A 24325-nucleotide genomic window follows, 5' to 3' on the forward strand; every position below is an offset into this window, starting at 1 on the left:
GAGCTACAACAACATTGATAGTCTTTCAAATTCACAAGAATAATGATAATTATGGATACACATAATTGCCACAATGTGTATAGAGTGTGAGTTTGTTAGGTATATATTTCTATTGGCAAAAATAAAATAATTTTAATAAGTAGTTGTATTTATTCGACCATTTGTAGGTCATATATTGTATTGATATAGTTGATCACGTTGAGCACTGATTGTTTCATTGAAAGCCTGCTGGTTCATCCCAGCCACCCGGCTTGCTTAGCCCAGATATAACCAAACTGAAATTATATTAATGAAAACACTGCTTGGCCCATTTTCTCTAGCCTCTTATTAGCTAATTCTCACATCTTTACTTAACCCATTACTATCAATCTTTATATTGCTACATGGCAGTGACTTACCGGGAAAGATTCAGCATGTCTGACTCTGGTGACTCCATGGCAGCTCTCTCCTCTGCTTCTTTTCTCCCTGCATTTAGTTCTGTTTTCCCTCCTTACCTAATTTCTGCCCTATCAAAAGGTCAAGAAGTTTCTTTTTTCATTAACCAATGAAAGGAACACATAAACATAAGGACCTCCTACACCAAAATGTATGTATTTTTACAAAAAGATGTGTAATAATAAGGATATTTTCTAAATTGAAATTTATTTTAAAACCCAGTTCTGAACATGCAAAAGTTGCATATGGTATCTAACAATATCATGATAATTTAGCAAAAATTTGATGTTTTCATTTAGAAAAAAACACAATATACATATTTCCAAAATTTCACAATTGCCTGCATGCTTGTATTAGCGCTTTACATAAGTGTACATGTTTTGACATAGATTTCAGAGTAATAGTCTCAATTAATACTTTTGACCTGTTTTAAGTTATTTTTATATGAACATTTAAATTTTGATATAATACACCAGATTGCCCTCTCTAGATTTTCCCTGTAATCACCAATATCAGTTCTCCATCCTCATGTCATTTATCTGTTCTCTCTTTCAGTGACATCTGATTTCAGGGAAAAGGTGTGTGTGTGTGTGTGTGTGTGTGTGTGTGTGTGTGTGTGTGTGTGTGTTTGTGTGTTTGGATGTGTGTTTGGATATGGGACACTCTTCTAGCACATGGGCATCATTTCAAAGCTAGCATGCATGAGAATATCCATCTTTCTCCTTTCATCATTTCTTTAAATAATATAAGCCATTCTAATAAAATTTTGAAATAATAATGTTCTTCATAATACAGTAGAATATTCTCTGGATGTAATGAAAGAATTATATTTGCAAACTTACACAATTTAAATCAATAATACTAGTGTACATATACATAAATACCAATAAATTTCTGTTTCTATGTGTTAGTATAATAACATTTCACAGCCTTGAAATTTGCCATATGTGGACTGAAAACAGGCAAGTAAATTTCAGAGCTCCTGCATTCACTGCAAATGCCTTAGATCCTGGGAAAACATGATAATATCTGTATATCAGTTGTTTCCACATGTATATATTAGAAATAGATCCAGTTGTTAATATTTCAACTTACCCGTTCAGGAACAGACCCCTCTATAAGTCTGTGAATTTTTTGAACATAAAAACAGAAAATAACATAAGTATTATTATTACAGTAGACACTGATGCTTTTATATATAACTAACTACTCCACTACTTTAGTTCCTCTCATTATATATTTTCATTTTTACAGATTCAACTAAAACTGTAGGATCACTACAGTGTCTTTGCTGATTTTATATAATCCACACATATATCAAAGAAGAGCAACATTCAGGAGACTCCCAACATATCTACAAAGAATTAATAAAATTAAGTTTTGGTGTTTATCTTAAGAATAAGGATTTAATCAATATTTTACACTATGAGGATCTGAGAGTCAGTCTCTTAAACCATTATTATAGCTATAATTAAAATGATACTAATATGTTAAGTTCTGACCCACAACTAACAGGACTATAATATATCAACGTAAAATGCATGATTTCTTCAGCTAATTCAAATGTCATAATTTGGTAAAATTTAGCTCTTCAGAGGGTATTACTGGTTGAATATTTATACACATGTCAAATTCTTACTCTTAGATATTTTTTGGAAATGTAGATATATAACTGAAAGAAGGAAAACTATGCCAATTGCGACAATCAAGACTCTCTATATTGTTAGTGAGAGAGTGATAACACAGACAGAAACTTCTACTGCAACTTTTCTGAAGGAATATAATTTCTAACTCTGCCCTGAATATGTTATCCATAGACCCACAAAAGGTATTGTCTACAACTTCCAGAAAAAAAAATAAAGCAGATAAATTTAAGGTAATAAAGAGCAAAATTTTAGAAATATTAAATGTAAATTAAAGTTAAATAAAAGCAAAGAAACAAAAAAATACTTAGCAAAATAACATCCCCTACTGATATATCAAAAAAAGGTGGAAAACTCTCTAAAGTAGCACACTCAGCAGAAAAGTCACTGACAAATATTGGAGGCTAAGAGAGAAAGGATCATTTTTTTACTGTATAGTAATATTGATAGGCATTTGAAACAGAATTCGTCAATGCTTAATTGGTTATAAAAATTAACAACAGTGTTTACTCAGTAGGAATACTTATGTATTCAATTGTATTACAAAATAAAATATAATAGTTTTATTATGTATCAGAATTTATTTTTACACTTTTAATATAGATATTTTTTAAAGGAGGAAGAATGAACAGGAGATAAAATAGAGTATTCATGTATGAAATTCTAAACTATGTTAAGAAAGTGCACACATGCATGCATATGAATGTATAAATATAATTATGCATAGTCAATCTCATTCAGATGCACATACATGAACTTATATAAACATTAGAAAGTAATTGAGATGATTCATAGAATTTTAGGAGAGAGATTGTAAAACTGAACTCCTTATACTATAAAGGGTAAAAGATTTTTTTCACTCAGTTTCAAGTAGTCTGTTATTTCATTTGTTTATTGACCAAAGTCATGACTAGAAGTCAAAAATAGAGATACACAGACCATTTCAAAAAGATGCTTACAACTGCTATTATGATGGAAAGAACCTGTTCTGGAAGTTCCTACATACATTCATCATCCTCGAAAGTCAATTATTCTGCTGTTATTAGTAAATTTAATGGGATTACATATTTGGGCTACAATTGAAGATTAATCCTGAAATTAGCATGACCAAAATTCTCCACTCACATTAGCTACATGCCTAAAAAAAAATAGTAAGAAGTCTTCAGATATATATTTGTCATAGTGGCCAAAATATCAAGAAACCAAGTAAATATTGTTATTAAGACTATATGATGGAAGGTATAACTCATACAACTTTAATGGCTAGGAACCTAAGCCTACAATGAAGACAGATTACATAAAAATAATATGTTTAATTCTCCCAAACTCTAGGTCCTATGTTATGGTGTTTCAAGCCTTTAAAATTTACCTGGATGTCTCATACTCGTATATTTTAAAGATGGCAGAAATATTGTAACAGATTGAATTTGAGGCTCTTGATTCCAAAGTAACAATGTTTTTCAGCCTCAAAATTACTAGAAGACATACGCATTTAGAGTCTGAGATGAATGTTCAAGATAAGTGCAGCACTTTTTTAAAGCATAAAAAACAAGACACGCAATAACAAAGATATCTATTGTGTTAATTATTTTCAAGGGAAGTATGTAATACCTCATTGCCACCATCAATAAACACTGGATTTCCAAAATGCCCATGATGTCTGATTTCCTAATTAGGAATGGGCAAAATGTAAGAAAGTATCAGGTACAAGAGAATTTATAAGCAAATACAGAAAGACTATGTCAATCAAAACAGCAAATTTGAGACTGTGAAAATCTTAAAAGTAATAAGATTATAAGAAGTAGGTTTCCTCTTGTATACCTTATGCTATTCAGTCTTTGGTGACAGGCAGCATAGTGCGTTCACATGATACTGTGTAATATTGTCAATGATTCTCTTTTCATGAAAAAAAATGCAATGTCATACCAATTTTCACAAGGAAATTCAGAGAAAAGAGGAAAGGGTATCACGCCCCTTGACGCTGTCATATACTAAAATATTAAGGGAATTCTTTCTTTGCAGATAATGCTGTGTTCAAGATAGAGATAGTGGTGCCACAAGTATAGAGAAAGAGAGGTCTCAGAAGCAGGGACAGACATGATACGCAGACCATAACAGGTGACACCGAACTGTAATACTGGGAATGGGCCAGTACCTGACTGCTAATTACCCTGGGATTTTTCTCATATACTTACTAAGAGCAATCTGCCATGTCTGGGCCAAAATACATTCAGATTTCAGTTATAAATATTTGCAGCTGAAGGTGCCATATAGCCAGAGCCTGACTAGGAATGACCTACTTTGCTGACGATATTATTAGCTCTCCTTGCCTCTGACTGAAGGACTGTGTGAATTCAAATTTCCCCCAAACAATGAGAAGAATGATCTCAATTCCACCAATAGGAACACAGCCTGTGGTAACCATGGAGATCCGCATCAGAGCTGCTGACTCATTTCTCCCTCCGATCTCAATGTTTGCTGCGACAGAAAAATATGAAAGTGAAAGTAGACGGCAGGAAATAATGTAGTTTACCTAGGACCAGAATCCAAATATCAAGAAGGGAAATCATTGTGAGGTAACTAGGAGGTGAACATATCCGTCTTCTTGGGTTTGTATCCTGCCTTTCTACATGAAATTTTACATTCCTCGCTGCGGGTGACTGATTGTGATACTGTGGTGCCAATTGCAGCTTAATGTTATTGCATTCAGAAATGCCATGTCATAGTTCCTAACACTTATTGGGGAAGCTTACACTTGAAAAAAAATGTTCAGATTCTCAGGTGCCTCAGGCTATTTGCCAACATAGCAATTATCTTACTGAGGCCTCCAATGGCGCCTAAGATCAGTACATTCCAGTATTGTCATGTATAGACTTTCTAAGAAAATCATCATTTCAGAAAATACATAATCTAAAATGAACCTAGGAATTGCACAATTACGGCTTCAGATTAGAGTACATTTTCTGCACTGCGAACGAAAACGGGTGACTCTTCTCACAAATTCCATGCATTTCCTGTGGCTTCTCTATCCTGCAGGTCTCTGGGGCACATTTTCATCTCTGGTGTTTTTTACAGTGAGGCTTTGACTAAAGTCCAGCTTTCAACAGGACTTTAGTCAAAGCCCCACTGGCAAAATCCCTCAGTGCAGACCTTTTTATGCCATGTAGGAACCAATAAGCAGAGAGATCTCTAATCTAGGACCAGAAAGCAAGGGAATGCATTTAACTTGATGATCTCATCCAGAACTGATGAGTCATCTGTGTCTGCCTCCTTAGCGAGTATTCTGAAAAGAAGCAGAGCAACTGACAGGGGAACACAGGATGACATGCAGTTTACCATGCATTTTGCTTTATAGTTGACAGCAGACAAAACTGGCAAAATGTGACAGGTTGAGCAAGCTGGCATTTGCTTTTGCCTCGAATCTACCTATATACATGAAAGCCTCCTTTCCTGTCTGGAGATTTTTGATTGTGAATCTGTGCTGCCAAGTGTATTTGGCTTCTGATTCTTTCTGATTTTTTCTGTATTTACGTGCGTATTTTTTATGCAGTCAAATTATAATTAAACTTGTTACATATAATAAGATATTTTAAATTTTATACAAATAAGAAATATAAGTATAATTTTTCATGTAGTTTAATTATAATACATAATATATTTACGCTGATTTGAATGCTGTACAAAGAAGTGGGTGTATTGTAGAATTAAATGTATATTTGAAACCCTCTCCCATATAGAACCATCTGTAATACAGTAGCCCATAGTGTCTTAATGATAAAGAAATGAATTTAGTTTAATTGATATCAGGAAAAAAATTAAATATTTTTAAATTGTTAACATTTGTATTTGCTTGTTTTAATGTTTATAGTTATTTCCACATTTGCCTTTGCATGAGTCTGCCTTCATATTTTGGTTTCTTACATGCAATCAATATACATAAATATTGCCTAAATAATTATTCCTAATTATTTATTTAATAAAACACGTAGATTAATATATTAGAAGTTTTCTCTAAATCTCATAAACACTATTAAAACTGAAATACACACACATATACATATTTTTAAATACATAAATACTTAATAAGAGAATTTATTTAAGGAAGTTTGATGTCCACCAATTTCAAGCCATCTATTGTAACATAGCACATTTCATGGCAAGCCACTCTGAAAATAACTGTAACTTTACTTTTCAATTAGTTAAATATGCTTAATAGACCCTTTAATAAGGATTCAGTTTCATTTATCCTGCCATTAGGCATACTAGGATTTCTGAGCACTGGATAAATTAAAGAATAATGCATTTAGTTGCAGTTTTTGATATTTCATTGGGGAAGTGTTTTTTTTAAATATTAATCAAATGCTGATTTCATGCAGATGTTTCTTGGAACTAGAATATCTGAGAGTGGATTTCTCCTTTGACTGTAATGTGTGCCATTCCAGCATAGCTAACAATGAATACACAGAACTATTACAATACTGTCAGGTCGAAAAAATGAAAGTGAAAGTGGATGACAGGAAAAAAATGCAGTTTACCTCAGAACAGAATCCAATCATCAAAGGGGAAACAACTGTGAGATGATCAGGAGATGGTCATATATCCCAATTCTTGGGTCTGTATCCTGCGGATCGCTGATTATTATTCTTCGCTACCAATTGCACCTTACAGGTATCACATTCAGAAATGCCGTGGCATGTTCCCTAAACACATTGATTGTAGAATCTTCCACTTGAAATTTTCAGAATCAGGGATGCCTGAAGCTATTCCATAATGTAGCAATTATCATAGTAGATCTTCCAGTGCTGCATATGATCAGTACATTCCCAGTTTTTGTCAGGTATTGACTCCCAAAGTAAAATTCGTTTCCAGAAAATGCATAGTCAAAGGCTAATCAAGAAATCACAGATATTAATGTTGAAGCAGTAGATTTATAGATTGAAGCACAATCCCTGCACTGCCAACAGGAACAGGTGGCTCTTATCAGAAGCAGGGAGAATCTCAGAAATTCTTTGCTTTTACGAGGTATCTATTGCTTCTGTCTCCTGCAGGTCTTAGCAACAGATTTTGTTCTCTGAGTTTGTTTATAGCCAATCTCCTGACTAAATTCCAGCTAAAAGCTGGACTTTAGCCAGGAGCCTGGCTGGCAAAATCCCTCAGTGCAGACCTTTTTATGTCATCTAGCAACCAATAAGAAGAGAGTTCTCAAATGAAGGACTGTAAAGCACAGAACTGCATTTACCATGGTGACCACATTCAGACCTGATGATTTATCTGTGTCCCTCCTCTTTATGCTTAGTAAAAAGAAACAGAGCCATTTAAAGGGGAACACAGGATAAAATGTATTTTCCCTTTGATTTGCCTCCTGTTAACAACAGACAAACCTGGCTCATTATGACTGGTTGCCACAGCAACAATGCAGCTGCTTTTGCCTAGATTTTAGCTGTATACATGAAAGCCTCCATTTATATCTTTGGTGTTTTATTGTGACTTTGCAATGTCATGTCCATCTGGTTTACGAGTCTTTGGGATCTGCTTTTGTCTGTTTTTATGTGTATTTGTTTATGCAGTTGAATAATAATTAATTATGTTACATAGAATACATGTAACATGTATTATATCTTAATATAAGGTATGAATGCAATGATTCATGTAGGTAAATTACAATACACAATATATTTAATTGCATTAGAGTGTTGTATAAGGAGATGGATGGATTGTAGGAAGAAATGTTGATTTCATGTCCCGTTGAAAATGGACCCGACTGTAATAACGTATTTCATTGTCTCTTAATGATAAGAAAATGAATTCAAGTTAATTCAATTGTTGAACAAAATTTAAATATATTTATTTTCTTAACATTTATGTTTGACTCATTAAAGTCATTATAGATATATTCACCCCCACCATTGCAAGAGGCAACTTTCATAGTGTTTCTTATCATGTGTATTTAATATATATAATATGTGTGAAATAATATCTTAATAAATTTATATGTATTTGTTTTAAAAATTCAATAGATTCGAAATACTAAAATTTCTCCCAAAATTTCATAATCACTAGTTAATCTATACAAATTTTTCTATCTTTTATATATATAAAATATATTTAAGTAAGTTGAAGGACCATTAATTAGAAACCATCAATTGGTACATGATTTCCCTACCTGGCAATCTATGCTGATAATAATTCTAAATTTCTTACTCAATTATCTCAATACTACAAATAGCTGCGCTAATAAGGGTTTGACTTCATTGTCTTTCCTCTATGCATATTGTGCTTTTGAGTACTGGATATACTACAAGAATTATGCATTTTTCCAGTTGTTTGATATTGATTAGGGCAAAAGTGCTTACATATTATTCAAGTAGTGGATTGATGCAGATGTTTATTTAAACTTGTGTAATTGAGATAGGTTTCCTCCAGGGACTGAAATGTGCCATTCTACCGTAACTGGCCATGAATACTCAGAAAACTTTCTGTTGCCACACTTCTCTAATGTCCTGAAATTGATTAATACCAGCATTCCTGCATTAGAAAATCAGTATTATAAAAATGATTTGCAGGTCTTCAAATTTCCAAATTAGAATATTCCTGTCTGAAACTGCTACCTGAATATCTCAACTTTCAATGTAACCATGAAGGCTTAAAAAATAAGATAAGTATAAATCACAGACCACAGAGTTGACCACTCTAAAGATCACTGCATTATTTTAACTCACCAAATTTGATATGGTCCTCTGTAAAAAACAATGTTAAATCATATTTTCATAATTGTAGATAATAATGTCCAGAAATGCACAAATGTCTGTGTTCTTCCTGTACAGTTATTAAGCGTTTAATGTAATAAGAAAAACATGGAAGAAAATCCATGCCCGTTGATCGAAAATAGATTAAAAAAAATGAGGGCACATTTACACTATGAAGAACTACTCTGTGTCTAGTTAAAATAAAAAGAACTACTCAGCAGTAAAAACAAAGACATCTTGAAATTTTCAGGCAAATGAATGAATCTTTAAAAATCCATCTGAAGTGAAAAACCCAGACCAGAATCATAAAGATGGTTTGTACCAAATCATTGCTGAATAACAACTATAAAGCATAGAATAGGGAACCTATAGCCCAGGACCACAGAGAATCTAAGTAATAAGGGTACAATTAACTAAAAAAATTATAACCATGGGAAGAGGAATAAGACAAATATGATGAAAAATGGGAAAATATGGGTAAGGTTAACTGGAATGCAGAAAGTAAGGTCAAAAGTAGAAATGGAGAGGAAAGAACTGGAAGTAATAGGATTGAGAAGATTGGGGATGGAAAGAGACAGAGAGCAATAAAAAAGTTCTATCCATTGACAGAAAATTATGGGAAAAGCTAAACACTAGAATGGGAGGAATTCACAAAGATGATTGGTGTTGGACAATTCTGTATTCTGTCAATTATATTTTAAATAAACACTGATTGGACAGTAGACAGGCAGGAAGTATAGACAGGACAACCAAACAAAAAGAAGAGGTGGGTCAAGGATAACAACAAAATTCTGGGAAGGAGGAAGCCCATTTCTCCCCAGTCCTATTCAGACAAAGAAGCAGGATTTGACCTGCCGTGCTGAAAAAGGTACTGAGCCATATGGCTAACATAAATAAGAAAAAAAATGGGTTAATATAAGTTATAAGAGTTAATAAAATGCCTGTGGTATTGGGACAATCAGTTTATGATTAATATAGAACTCCGTGTGATTTTCTTTGGAACTTGATTACGGGAACATGGCAGACAGAATACCCATTAACCAGGCCACCATGATTCAGAGGATCACAACTAAGACCCTATGCAATAATGGAGAGGGTACTTGAACATCCCTTGCCTTGTATCAGATTGAGGACTATCTTAAATGTCACCATAAAACCTAAATCCAGTAAATTATGGAAGCAGATGCAGAGATCCACAGTTGATCACATGGCTGAATTCCTAGAATCCAGTTGAAAAACTGAAGTAGTAAGAATACAAGCAAAGAAAGCAAGGTCTTGATGGGAATACCCACTGAAACAGATTATCTGTTCTAATTGTAGACTACGAACTCTGTTCTGTCAGTAAGGGAACTAGCATTTGACAAAACTAAGCATTCTGAATGAGAGGGAGTGTTGTATGACTGGGGAAGACTGGAGGAGCAGGGACAGTGGGACCATGATTGATTCATCCTACAAGTTCTGATTTTTGGGATCCCGTTCTCTGGGAGGCTACCTAGAAAATTCTAGATTTAGTGGAAACATAATAAATTAAAAAATGGAACTATGATATGATATGAAATAAACACCTAATGAAATTACCTGTGTTAGTGGTGTGTCTTTTTAAGGCATCAGGTAAATCATATATAAACAAGCAAAAATAAAACAATAAAAATCAAAAGAGATTCTTTTTATATATCTTATAGTTATTTAAATGTGATTCAGCTTTTGAATAATTGCAAGTCATAGACAGAAAAAAATATGAGTACTGGAATATTTCCCTTAACTAGGTTTTCTTTATCTCCTCGAAACAATTAATCACAGTGTTTTTACCCTTTGAAATTGTATTATTTGCTTATCACAGAAAGGGAAGGGCATCCTGACTAAAAAGAAATGTGCCTGTTCATAAATTTCATTTTTTAAGGCAGTTGTAGATCACAGCCAAGTCTCTGGTAATATATTAAGCATCAGCAGAGTAGTTTAAATTCCATGGTCATGTGATAGTTCTTCAGTGTTTACACATGAGCACTGAGCATGAAATCACTTCTGACTAAGTGAAATATGTAAGGAATAAACATAGATATTTTATACTTATACATATATATATATCTATATATATCTATATATATATATATATATATAAAATAATACATACCAATACTTTTACGAATAAAGTTGCAGTGCAGGGAACCCTGACTGCTCTTAGGACTGGAGTGGGAGGGGATGCGGGAAGGGGAAGGGAAAAGGGAGGTGAGGAGGAAGTTGAAATTTCTTATAAATAATAAATGAATAAATAAGAAAAAAATTCTAAAGTGGATAGCAAAAATGGCAATTTATATCTACATCAATACATAAATATGGAAAAACAAAAGCCCTGGAAAGGCAAAATAATCCTATACAATAAGGAACTTGAGGTGGCATTACCATCTCTGTCATCAAATGCGGTTACAGACCTACAGTAATAAAAACAGCTTGGTATTGGCATTAAAACAGATTGGTGACCAATGGAATAGAATCAAAGACCTGGATATTAATCCGCAAACCTATGAACACATGATTTTTGATAAAGAAGCTAAAATAATACAAACTGAGAGGCTTCTGTAAAGCATAGGACACAGTCATTAAGACAAAAAGGCAACCTACTCAATGAAGAAAATCTTCACCAACCTTTCATCAGACAAAAGTCTGATTTCCAAAATATATAAGGACCTCAGGACACTAGACATTAATATTCTAAATAACCCAATTAAAAAATGTGGTAATGAACTGAACAGAGAATTCTCAACAGAATTTCAAATTGCCAAAAGATACTTAAGGTCATATTCAACTTCTTTCATGGTCAGGTAAATGTAAATCAAAACAATTTTCAATACCATCTTACATCTGTCAGAATGGATAAAATTAAAAACACCAATGATAGCCTATTCTGGAGAGGATGTGGAATATGGGGGAACACTCATCCATTGCTGGTATTAATGCAAAATTGTGCAACATTTTGGAAATCAGTGTGGCAGTTTCTCAAAAAATTCTGAATCAACCTACCTCAGGATCCAGCAATACCACTCCTGAGAATAGACCCAAGAGATGCCCAATCATACAACAAAAGCATTTGTTCAACTATGTTTATAGCAACATTATTTGTAATAGCCAAAACCTGGAAAAAACCTAGATATGTCCCTCAATGTAAGAACTGATAAGGAAAATGTGGCACATCTACACATTAGAGTACTACTCAGCGGTAAAAAAACAATGACATCTTGAATTTTGCATAAGATGGTTGGAAATAGAAAACACTATCCTGAATGAGATAACCCAGACCCAAAAATGTGAATATGATATATACTCATTCATTAGTTGATTTTAGCCATGAACAAAGGACATTGAGCCTCTAGTTCTTGATCCTAGAGAACCTAAGTACTAAGGTAAACCCAAAGAAAAACATACATAGATACTCCTGGAAATAGCAATCAGACAACATTGCCAGGCAAAAGTTGGGAACATGGGGGTGGGGGATGGGGGAAAGAGGAGAGAAGGGAGAAGGGGAGGGCTGGGGAATGCTTGGGAAATTGGGATCTTTGAGATGTAGGAAGGATGGATATGGGAGCAGGCAATAAGATATCCTAATTAAGGGAACCATTTTGAGGTTTGCAGGAGGCTTGGCTTTAGAGGAGTTCCCAGGTGTTAATGGTGATGTCCCCAGCTAGAACTCTGGACAGTGAAGGAGAGGGTGCTTAAACTGGCCTTGTCTGTAGGCAGACTGATGATTATCTTGAATATCACCATAGAACCTTCGACTGGCCACAGATGGAGATAGAAACAGGGACCCACATTGGAATACTGGACTGAGCTCCCAAATTCCACTTGGAGATATTTTAAAAGCCAAAGCAGCTCATGTGTAACAGTTTCAAGAAGAGAAATTTTTAGATTTTGTAGAGCAGTTCTGCCTTTGATTTCCCAAAAATGGTATCATGGAAACAGAAAAATTGAGGTGAAAACCCAAGATCATTATAATCTGGAATTAGCACAAAGTATTCTATTAATTTGTTGCAGTTTATAAGGGAGAGTTTGGATTCACACTATGATAGGTAAAAAGTAGTTCCCCTTGCAATGATCAGAAGTGATACAGAACACTCCTATGCACCACAGGAGCTGTTAGATGAGGAAACATTTATGGTACTGTTTGCTTATGATCAGCCTGTGTCTAGAGAGCTATAGAAAGAAGCCGCTAAGTAAAAGGATAAGGAGCTCTCAAGTCCTTTGCTCCTGGTGAGGAATGCTGAGAAGAAGAAAATGGTGGAAAATTAACCAGGAACTAAAAATCTTAAGAGATTTAGCAATATCACTTTCACAGAATTAGGAAAGTCTGTAAATCTCATCAGGAAAGCAGTGTGCTTCCTACCCAAGGGCTAGGTTAGATCAAGCAATACTGCAGAGACCTCCTGGAATAGAGTAACACCTCAGTGTTTGTTCTCTCTCTCAAGCTAGCTAGTTGCAACGAAGGTACCACCTGAGAAGAGGACGAACAAATGTTATTAGCAATAGAGGAAAGATATGTGTAGGACAAATAACAACTTAGGTGCCCTGAGTCCTTTTGAACAACCCAAAGAATCAAAGCAACATGGACATAACTTGCTTCAAATGGAGACTATCTGTTGTGGAAAAACCAAACATGCAGAAAAAATGTTGGTCCGCAGATGAGAGAAATCTGATCCAATAAATTCCCTTCTCTTTTTATATGCTTACTTGTGAGGGACTTCATAGAAAAAGAAATCTTCAATTAAATTTTGAAGTAGCAGCATATACCCAAGTTAATTCAACTGGAAAGAATGCCTGGAATAAACTTCTGTCTCCTGGAAAGCAGACTGAAGTCTTATATACATTTAGTCAGGGTCATGATGGACTATTCCAAGATGACACGCTAATCTCACAGATTAACTGGAGACACAGAAGCTGGACATTTGGGAGATGTATATCAAGCCAATCACAATACTATTGCAGTATAAGTTTGCTTAGAGACAATTTAGAAAGAAAGGTAAATATTTACTGATTACACTTGAGTATCTGCTGATATTGGACTCTCATGCAATCAGTGACATCTTCTTCAAAGGAAAAATATGTTATAGATGTTATCCCTATCAATGAAATCAGTAAATTGGAGATTGATATAAAATTCAAGAAGAGATAATTAGAGTAATTAATGCTTCCATTGCCTTCTCAATCATCCATAACAAAAGATACCTAAAATATTGTTTTAGACATGAAAGATTGTTTTTAACCTTTCCCTGGGTTCCCCAAAATTGTCAAAGAATTTCATTTACTGTTTGATCAGTTAATTTCCAAAATCAAATTAGAAGATACCATTAGAATATCTTGACTCAGGGTATGGTAAAAAATTTTACCTTATGCCAGAAATATGTTTCTCAGGCTACACAAATTATTAGACTTCAATAACCAATTTAAACAAGTTTATATTATATTATCCATTAAAGGATGATGACTTACTTCTCTTTGTTAATGACGTAAGTTTGTATGCAATATATTGTCAGCTTCAGCTGAATCTTGTCTCTGCAGGGGTAGAAATGACCACAGTGAAGTGGAAATTACATTTCTTGAATATTTGGGATATATGTTTTACCCAGAAAAAATTAAGTCAAAGAAATCAGAAATCAAGAGAAAAAATGACAAACTTGGGATGATTTTCAGAAATTAATATGAGATATAAAACCACGGTAGCTTCATGGCATCCACCAAATCCTCTGCTTATCTGTGACCTTTGTGAGGCTTGGTCTAATTTTGGGACAGTTGGCAGTGAGAGAATGAATTGTACCTGTGTCTTTGGATGTTACATAGAAAACTGTACCTCATTCAGGATTGCATTTTTCTGTGTAAATATAGGGAGAGGTGCCTGGTGTTATGCCCAGCTGTTATGCCAAGATTTCGGTTGTTCATGAGAAACCTCCTTCATACTGTGAAAATACTGTGGTGGAGCAGAGTCCAGAGTGAGAGCTGGGTCTAATGTAATTTTTCCGGTTACCAGATTTTCTTTATCTCTGTTAAGTATTTAAAGTCAGGGGAATTTTTCTATTTGAAATTTTGTTGCTGTGTTTAATTCATATCATAGAGTGGGAAGGGCAGCATGACGTGATAGAGCCAAAAATCACTCTAGAAACACTGCTCAGGATGCCTGCATTTCAAAATGCTGTGCTTTTCTTACTGCTATTGCTGTATCAGGAAACTGCTTTTAAAGGAGGTGCTGCAAGCCTCCTAGAAAAGACAGGCAAAAATGAAATCATGATCGAGCCTACTCTGTAATGTTAGCGAGGTAGTGATAACACAATCAGAAACTTCATCTGCAACTTTTCTGAAGGAATATAATTTCTAACTCTGCCCTAAATATATTATCCACAGACCCACAGAAAGCATTGGCTAAAAATTCCAGAAAAAAATTAAAACAGATAAAAGTTGGGAGCATGGGAGTGGTGGTAAGGGTGGGGGGGTCAGAAAAGGGAGAGTGGGAGAGAGAAGGGAGAAGGGAAAGACTGGAAAAATCTTGGGGGAGTGGGAGGGTGGAGAAGGAAGAAGGTTGGATATAGGAGCAGGAAAGAATATATCTACATTAAGGGAGCCATTTTAGGGTTGTCAAGAGACTTGACTCTAGTGGGGATCCCAGGTGTCCATCGGGATGTTCCCAGCTAGGTCCTTGGACAGCAGAGGAGAAGGTGCCTGAACTGTCCTTGCCCCACTATCACACTGATGATTATCTCGAATACCACCATATAAACTTCCTATGATGACAGAAGGAGATAGAGACAGAGACCCTCATCAGAGCAGTGGACTGAGCTCCCAAGGTCAGAAGGAGGGAGAAAATGAGCAAGAAGTCAGGTCCCTGAGGAACACCAACTCTTTCAGTGTGCCTGTTCTAATGGGTGCTAACCAAATCCATCTGGACTGTGAATGAATGAGCATGGGATCAAATTGGACTCTCTGTGGCTGACAATGGGGGCTAAATGGGAAGCCATTGATAAAGAAACTGGGCCTTGTTTTTAGGATATATTCTGGCTTTTTGAGACTCTAGTCTATTTGGATGCACAGCTTCTTGGCCTGGATGTAGAGTGGAAGGCCTTGGACTACCCATTGGGAAGGCTTCCTTGCCCTCTCTTAAGCAGGGAGGGGAGGAAGTTGGGTGTTTAGGAGAGTGGGAGGGGATTGGGAAGAGGAGAGGAAATGTATATATTTGAATGGAAAATTAAAAAAAATTAAAACATTTAAAGTTATGGTATTAAAGAATAAATTTTGGAAATCTTAAATGCCAATTAAAATTAAATTAAATCAAACAAACAGTGAAAAATGCCTAGCATAATAATATCTCCAATGAGAAAAAAAGTCTCTCAAAGTAACACTTTTAGCAAAAAAGCCACTGAAAAATATTGGAGCCTGAGAATGAAAGAATCATTTTTTCTATATAGTTATATTGATAGGCCTTTAAATTAGAAAAGATTAATGCTACATTGGTTACACAAAATCACAACATCTTTTACTCAGTAGGAATAACCATGTATCACAATAAAATATAATTATTTTATTATGTGGTAGGATTTATTTCATTCTTTTAATATAAACATTGTTTTAAATTAGAAAGAATGAGCATGAAATAGCATATATGAAATTTTAAATTTTGTGAAGAAAGTATACACTTGCATGCATATGTATGTGTAATTATAATTGTGCATAATCAATTTCATACATGTAGATATACATAAAATTATATATATATATTAGAAAGTAATTAAGGTGCTTCATAGTATATTAGGAGAGACATTGTAAAACTGAACTCCTTATCCTATGCGGGGTATCACATTTTCTCACTCAGATTCAAGTAGTTGTGTTATTACATTTGTTTATTGGCCAAATTCATGACTATAAGTCAAAACTAGAGATTCACACACCATTTCAAAAATATGCTTACAACTGCCAATACGGTGGAAAAAAAACTGTTTTGGAAGTTCCTACATACTTTCATCATCATAGCATTTCAATACTTCCGATAACATTATTAAATTAAATGGGATTACCTACTTGAGCTATAATTGAAGATTAATCCTGAAATTATCATGCCCAAAATTCTGTACTCTCTGCTACATGTCAGAAAAAAAAATAAAGAGTAAGAAGTCTTCAGATATATATCTGTCATAGTGGACAAAATACCAAGAAATCAAGTAAATATTGTTATTAAGACTATATGATGGAAAGTATAACTCAAACAGCCTTCATGGCTAGGATCCTAAGGCTACGATGATGACAGACTTACATTAAAATAATACATTTTATTCTCCCAGACTCTACTGCAATATTGATATGCTCATACATCTGAGCATCATTTGACCCTCATCAAAGATTTTCCTTTGTCCCTATTTGGAAAACAGCATGATGATGTGCAGGGAAGGTCTTTCTATAAGAAAAAAGAGCCTGCGTGGTCCTATGTTATGGTGTTTCAAGTCTTTAAAATCTACCTGGAAGTCTCGTCCATGCATATTTTAAAGATGGCAGAAATATTGTAACAGATTGAAATGGAGGCTTTTGATTCCAAAGTACCAATGTTATCCAGTCTCAAAATTACGAGCAGACATATGCATTTAGAGTCTGAGATGAATGTATAGGATAAGTTCAGCACTTTTTAAAAGCATATAAAATAAGACACACAATAACAAAGATATCTATTGTGTTAATTATTTTCAAGGGAAGTATGTAATACCTCGTTGCCATCATCAATAAACACTGGATTTCCAAAAAGATCATGCTTTCTGATTTCCTAATTAGGAATAGGCAAAAATTGAGAATCATGCACAAGAGTATTGATAAGCAAATACAGAAAGACTATGTGAATCAAAACAGCAAATTTGAGACTGTGAGAACCTTAAAAGCAATAGGATAGTAAGAAGTAGGTTCCCTCTTGTATTCCTTATTCTTTTCAGAGTCTTTACTGACAGGGTAGCATAGGGCTTTCATATGTTACTGTATAATATTTTCAATGATTCTCTTTTCGTGAAAAAAAATACCATGTCATACCAAGTTTAAAAATGAAACTCAGAAGAAAAAAAATTGGAAAGGGTATGACTCCCCTTGACACTGTCATATAGTAAAACGTTAAGGGAATTATTTCTTTGCAGATACTGCAGTGTTCAAAAAAGAGATAATAGTGCCTCAAGTTTAAAGAGAAAGAGAGGTTTCAGAAGCAGGGACGGACATAAACCACAGACCAGAGCAGGTGACTCAGAACTGTAATACTGGGAATATAACAGTACCTGACTGTTAATTACCCTGGTAATTTTCTCATATAGTTGTCAAGAGCAGTCTGCCATGTCTTGACCAATGTACATTCAGATTTCAGTTATAAATATTTGCACATGAGAGCTGGCATATAGCCAGAGCCTGACTAGGCATGACCCACTATGCTGACGATATTATTAGCTCTCCTTGCCTCTGACTGAAGGACTGTGTGAATTCAAATTTCCCCCGAACAATGAGAAGAATGATCTCAATTCCACCAATAGGAACAAAGCCTGTGGTAACCATGGAGATCTGCATCAGAGCTGCTGACTCATTTCTCCCTCCCATCTCAATGTTTGCTGTGACAGAAAAATATGAAAGTGAAAGTAGATGGCAGGAAATAATGTAGTTTACCTAAGACCAGAATCCAACTATCAAAAAGGGAAATCATTGTTAGGTAAGTAGGAGGTGAATATATCTGACTTCTTTGGTCTGTATCCTGCATGTGTATCTTAAATTTTCCATTCCTCCCTGCGGGTGACTGATTGTGATACTGTGCTTTCAAATGCAGCTTACTGGTATCACATTCAGAACTGCCATGTCACTGTTTGAAATTGTGTTGCTTTGTTTATTTCATATCATAGAGTGGGAGGGGCAGCATGACTTGATTGAGCAAAAGGTCACTCTAGAAACACTGCTCAGGATGCCTGCATTACAAAATGGTGTGCTTTTCTTACTGCTATTGCTGTATCAGGAAACTGCTCTTAAAGGAGGTGCTGCAAGCCTCCTACAAAAGACTGGCTAAAAAGAAGTCATGATCGAGCCTACTCTGTAATGTTAGCGAGGTAGTGATAACACAATCAGAAACTACATCTGCAACTTTTCTGAAGGAATATAATTTCTAACTCTGCCCTAAATATATTATCCATAGACCCACAAAAAGCATTGGCTACAAATTCCTGAAAAAAAAATTAAAACAGATAAAAGTTGGGAGCTTGGGGGTGGTGGTAAGGGTGGGAGTGGATGTCTGAAATGGGAGATTGGGAGAGAGAACGAAGAAGGGAAAGACTGGAAAGAGCTTGGAGGAGTAGGAGGGTGGTGATGGAAGAATGGGGGATATAGGAGCAGGACAGAATATATCTACATTAAGGGAGCCATTTTAGGGTTGTCAAGAGACTTGACTCAAGTGGGAATCCCAGGTGTCCATGGGGATGTCCCCAGCTAGGTCCTTGGTCAGCAAAGGAGAGGGTGCCTGAACTGTCCTTGCCCCACTATCACACTGATGATTATTTTGAATACCACCATATAAACTTCCTCTGACTGACGAGAGAAGGAGATAGAGAAAGAGACCCTCATCAGCGCAATGGACTGAGCTCCCAAGGTCCAGTTGAAGGGTAGGAAGGTGATGCTATGTTAAAATGAAAGCCTTTCTTTTTTGTTTAAACATAAAAAGGGAAAATGATGGAGGAGGGTTATCTGTCTATTGTGTTATTTTCATTGGTCAATAAAGAGACTGCCTTGGCCCCTTGATAGGACAGAAAATTAGGTAGGCGGAGTAAACAGAACAGAATGCTGGGAAGAGGGCTATGAGCCAGACGCCATGGAGCCAGCCACCAGGTCAGACATGCTGAATCTTTTCCAGTAAGTCACTACCTCGTGGTGCTACCACAAGATTATTAAAAATGGGTTAATATCAAGATATGAGAGTTAGTCAATAACTAACTCTCTAGAGATAATGGGCCAGGCAGTGCTTAAATGAATACAATTTGTGTGTTGTTATTTCTGGGACTAAGCTAGCCATGCAGGAGCCAGGCGGGATGAAAAGCAGGCCTGCCCGTAGCTCCTTTCTACAGGAAGGAGAAGATGAGAAGGAAGTCTTGACCATAAGCTCCACCAACTGAGGCAGTGTGCCTGTTCTAATGGGGGCTAACCAAATCCATCTGGACTGTGACTGAATGAGCATGGGATCAAATTGGATTCACTGTGGCTGACAATGGGGGCTGAATGAGAAGCCGTTGATAAAGGCACTGGGACTTGTTTTTATTGCATGTTCTGGCTTTTTGAGACTCTAGTCTATTTGGATGCACAGCTTCTTGGCCTGCATGTAGAGGGGAGGGCCTTGGACTACCCATTGGGCAGGGTTCCTTGCCCCACACAAGCAGGGAGGGGGAGGAAGAAGGGTGAGTTGGGGAGTGGGAAGGGATTGGGAAGAGGGGGGAAGTGTATATTTTCAAATGGAAAAATAAAAAAAAACTTAAAACACATGAAGTAAAGATATTCGAGAGCAAATTTTGGAAATCTTAAACTTAAAGGCCAATTAAAATTAAATGAAACAAAGAAACAATGAAAAATGCTTAGCATAATAATATCTCCTACTGAGGAGTCAAAAGAGGTATAAAAGACTCTAAAAGTAACACTCTTAGCAAAACAGCCACTTAAAAATATTGGAGCCTCAAAATGAAAGGATGATTATTTTCTGTATAGTTATATTGATAGGCATTTAAATTAGAAAAGATCAATGCTAAACTGGTTACTCAAAATCACAACAGTTTTTATTCAGTAGTAATAACCATGTATATAATTGTATTACACAATGAAATATAATTATTTTATTATGTGGTAGGATTCTTTTCATACTTTTAATATAAACATTGTTTTAAAGGAGGAAGAATGAGCATGAAATAACATATAGTACTCATGTATGAAATTCTAAATTATGTGAAGAAAGTATAACATGCATGCATACAATTAGGCATAATCAATTTCAAACATGTAGATATACACAAAATTATATAAATATTAGAAAGTAATTAAGGTGCTTCATAGTATATTAGGAGAGACATTGTAAAACTGAACTCCTTATACTATGCGGGGTATCAGATTTTCTCACTCAGATTCAAGTGGTGGTGTTATTACATTTGTTTATTGACCAATGTCATGATGATAAGTCAAAACTAGAGATTCACAGACCATTTCAAAAATATGCTTACAACTGCCAAAATGGCGGAAAGCACATGTTTTGATGTTCCTACATACTTTCATCACCATAGAATGTCAATACTTCAGATATTATTAGTAAATTAAATGGTATTTACCTACTTGTGCTCTAAATGAAGATTAATCCTGAAATTAGCATGACCAATATTCTGTACTCTCATTAGCTGCATACCTGAAAAAAGAAAAGAGTAAGAAGTCTTCAGATATATCTTTGTCATAATGGTGAAAATATCAAGAAATCAAGTAAATATTGTTATTAAGACTATATGATGGAAGGTGTAACTCAACCAGCTTTAATGGCTACGAATCTAAGTCTACGATGATGACAGACTTGCATTAAAATAATACATTATATTCTCTCAGACTCTACTGAAATAAAGATATATTCATATATCTGAGCATCATTTGACCCTCATCAAAGATTTACCTTTGTCCCTAGGTGGAAAAGAGCATGATGATATGCAGGGAAGCTCTTTGTATAAAAAATAAGAGCCTGCGTGGTCCTATATTATGGAGTTTCAAAGCTTTAAAATCAACCTGAAAGTCTCGTACATGCATGTTTTACAGATGGCAGAAATATTGTAACGGATTGAAATGGAGGCTTTTGATTCCAAACTACCAAAGTTTTCCAGCTTCACAATTATTAGCAGACATACGCATTTAAAGTCTGAGATGAACATACAAGATAAGTGCATCACTTTTTTAAAGCATAAAACACAAGACACACAGTAAAAAGTTATGTATTGTATTAATCATTTTCAAGGAAAGTATATAATACCTCGTTGCCACCATCAATAAACCCTGGATTTCCAAAAAGATCATGCTTTCTGATTTCCTTATTAGGAATGGGAAAAAGTGAGAATCGTGCACAAGAGTATTTATAAGCAAATACAGAAAGACTATGTTAATCAAAACATCAAATTTGAGACTGTGAGAACTTTAAAAGCAAGTCAACCTCCCTCAGGACCCAGCAATTCCACTCTTGGGAATATACCCAAGAGATGCCCTATCATACTACAAAAGTATTTGTTCAACTATGTTCATAGCTGCACTATTTGTAATAGCCAGAACCTGGAAACAACCTAGGTGCCCCTCAATAGAAGAATGGTTAAAGAAGGTGTGGAACATATATACATTAGAGTTTTACTCAGCGGTAAAGAACAATGACATCTTGAATTTTGCATGCAAATGGATGGAAATTGAAAACACTTTACTGAGTGAGGTAACCCAGACCCAAAAAGAGGAATATGGTATGTACTCACTCATAAGTGGATTCTAGCCATAGTTAAAGATATTTTGGTCTATAATTAGTGATCCTAGAGAAGATAGATAAGAAGGTGAACCTGAAGAAAATTTATATAGTTATCCTCCTGGATAATAGAACTAGGCAAGATTGCCAAGCAAAGTCGGGTGCATGGGGGGTGGGAGGGGTGGAAGTAAGGGAAGATGGTTAGGGTGAGGGGAGTGGGCAAGAATTGGGGATGGCTTGCGGGAATGGAAGGGGGGAGGGAGGAAGGATGTTATGGGAGCAGGGAAGTTTATATCTCAACTAAGAGAGCCATTCTAGGGTTTGCAAGAGACTTGATTCTTGAGGGGTTCCCAGAAACAATTAAATAAAAAAATAAATAAATAAAAATAAAAATAAAAAAAAGAAAAAGAAAACGCTTTACTGAGTCAGGTAAGCCAGACCCAAAAAGAGGAATAAGGTCTGTATTCACTCATAAGTGGATTCTAGCCATAATTAAAGGTCTTTGAGCCTATTATTCGTGATCCTAGAGAAGCTAAATAAGAAGGTGAACCTGAAGAAAATTCAGGTAGTTTTCCTCCTGAAGATTGGAAATAGACAAGAGTTCCAGGTAACCAAGGGTGCATGGGGGGTTGGGAGGGTAGTTGGAAGGGTAGGAGGTTAGAGAGAAGGGAGCAGGGGAGGAATGGGAAATGCTCAGGGGACTGGGAGTGGGGGAGGGAGGAAGGATAGATATGGGCTCAGGGAAGAATATATCTCAACTATGGAAGTCAGTTTAGGGTTTACTAGAGACTTGACTGTAAATGGGATCCCAGGTCCAAGGAGAGATCCCCAGATTGTTCTCTGGACAGAGGAGAGGGTGCCTCAACTGGCCTTGGCTCATAACCGTACTGATGAATATTTTGCTTATCACCATAGATCCTTCATCTGGCAATAGATGGAGATAGAGATGGGGTCCCATGTTGGAACACTGGACTTAACTCCCTAGGTCCAACCGAGAAGCAGCAGGAAGACGAATGTGAGCAGGGAGGGCAAGATCAGAGGGAACCTTCATCAGGCAATGGATGGCGATGCAGACGGAGACCCACATTGGAACACCAGACTGAGCCCCCCAAGGTCCAAAGGAGGAGCAGAAGGAGGAAGAACATGAAAAAGCAAATCAGAACCACAAGGGGAGCGATCACCCACTGATACAAGGCGACTGATCTAATGAGAGTTCACCAAGGCCAGTTGACTGGGACTGAAGGAGCGCTTGATCCAACCAGATTCTCTGGAGGAGGCTGGATTCTCTGAATGTGGCTGGCCCGAAGTCTTTCTAAAAAGCCATTGACAATGACTCTGGGACTTGTTTCCTCTGCATATTCTGGATTTTTGGGATCCAGTCTGACTAGATACTCACCTTCCTGGTCCTGGAGGGAACGGGGAGGAACTTGAACTACCCACAGGGCAGGAAACCCTGACTGCTCTTAGGGATGGAGAGGGAAGAGAATAGGGAGTGGGGGGAGTGGGAGGGTGTTGGGAGGAGGGGCGAAAATGGAAACTTTTATATTTTAATAAACTTTGAAAAAAATAAAAAAAAATAAAAGAAAGAAAGAAAGAAAGAAAAAAAGCAATAGGATGATAAGAAGTAGGTTCCTCTTGTATACCTTATTCGAATTCAGAGTCTTTATTGACAGGCAGCGTAGTGCTTTCATATGTTACTCTATAATATTTTCAATGATTCTCTTTTCATGAAAAAAATCTATGCCATACCAATTTTTACAAAAATCCTGAGAAAAGAGGAAAGAGTATGACTCCCCTTGACACTGTCATATACTAAAACCTTAAGCTAATTAATTTTTTGCAGATACCAGTGTTCAAGACAGAGATAATAGTGCCACGAGATTAAAGAGAAGTAGAGGTTTCAGAAACAGGGATGGACAGGATTCACAGACCATAACAGGTGACACCAAACAGTAATACTGGGAATGGGCCAGTACCTGATTGATAATTACTCTGGGATTTATCTCATATAC

This window comes from Myodes glareolus, chromosome 24, assembly GCF_982192425.1.
Source record: "Myodes glareolus chromosome 24, mMyoGla1.1, whole genome shotgun sequence".
NCBI classification, from domain to species: domain Eukaryota; kingdom Metazoa; phylum Chordata; class Mammalia; order Rodentia; family Cricetidae; genus Myodes; species Myodes glareolus.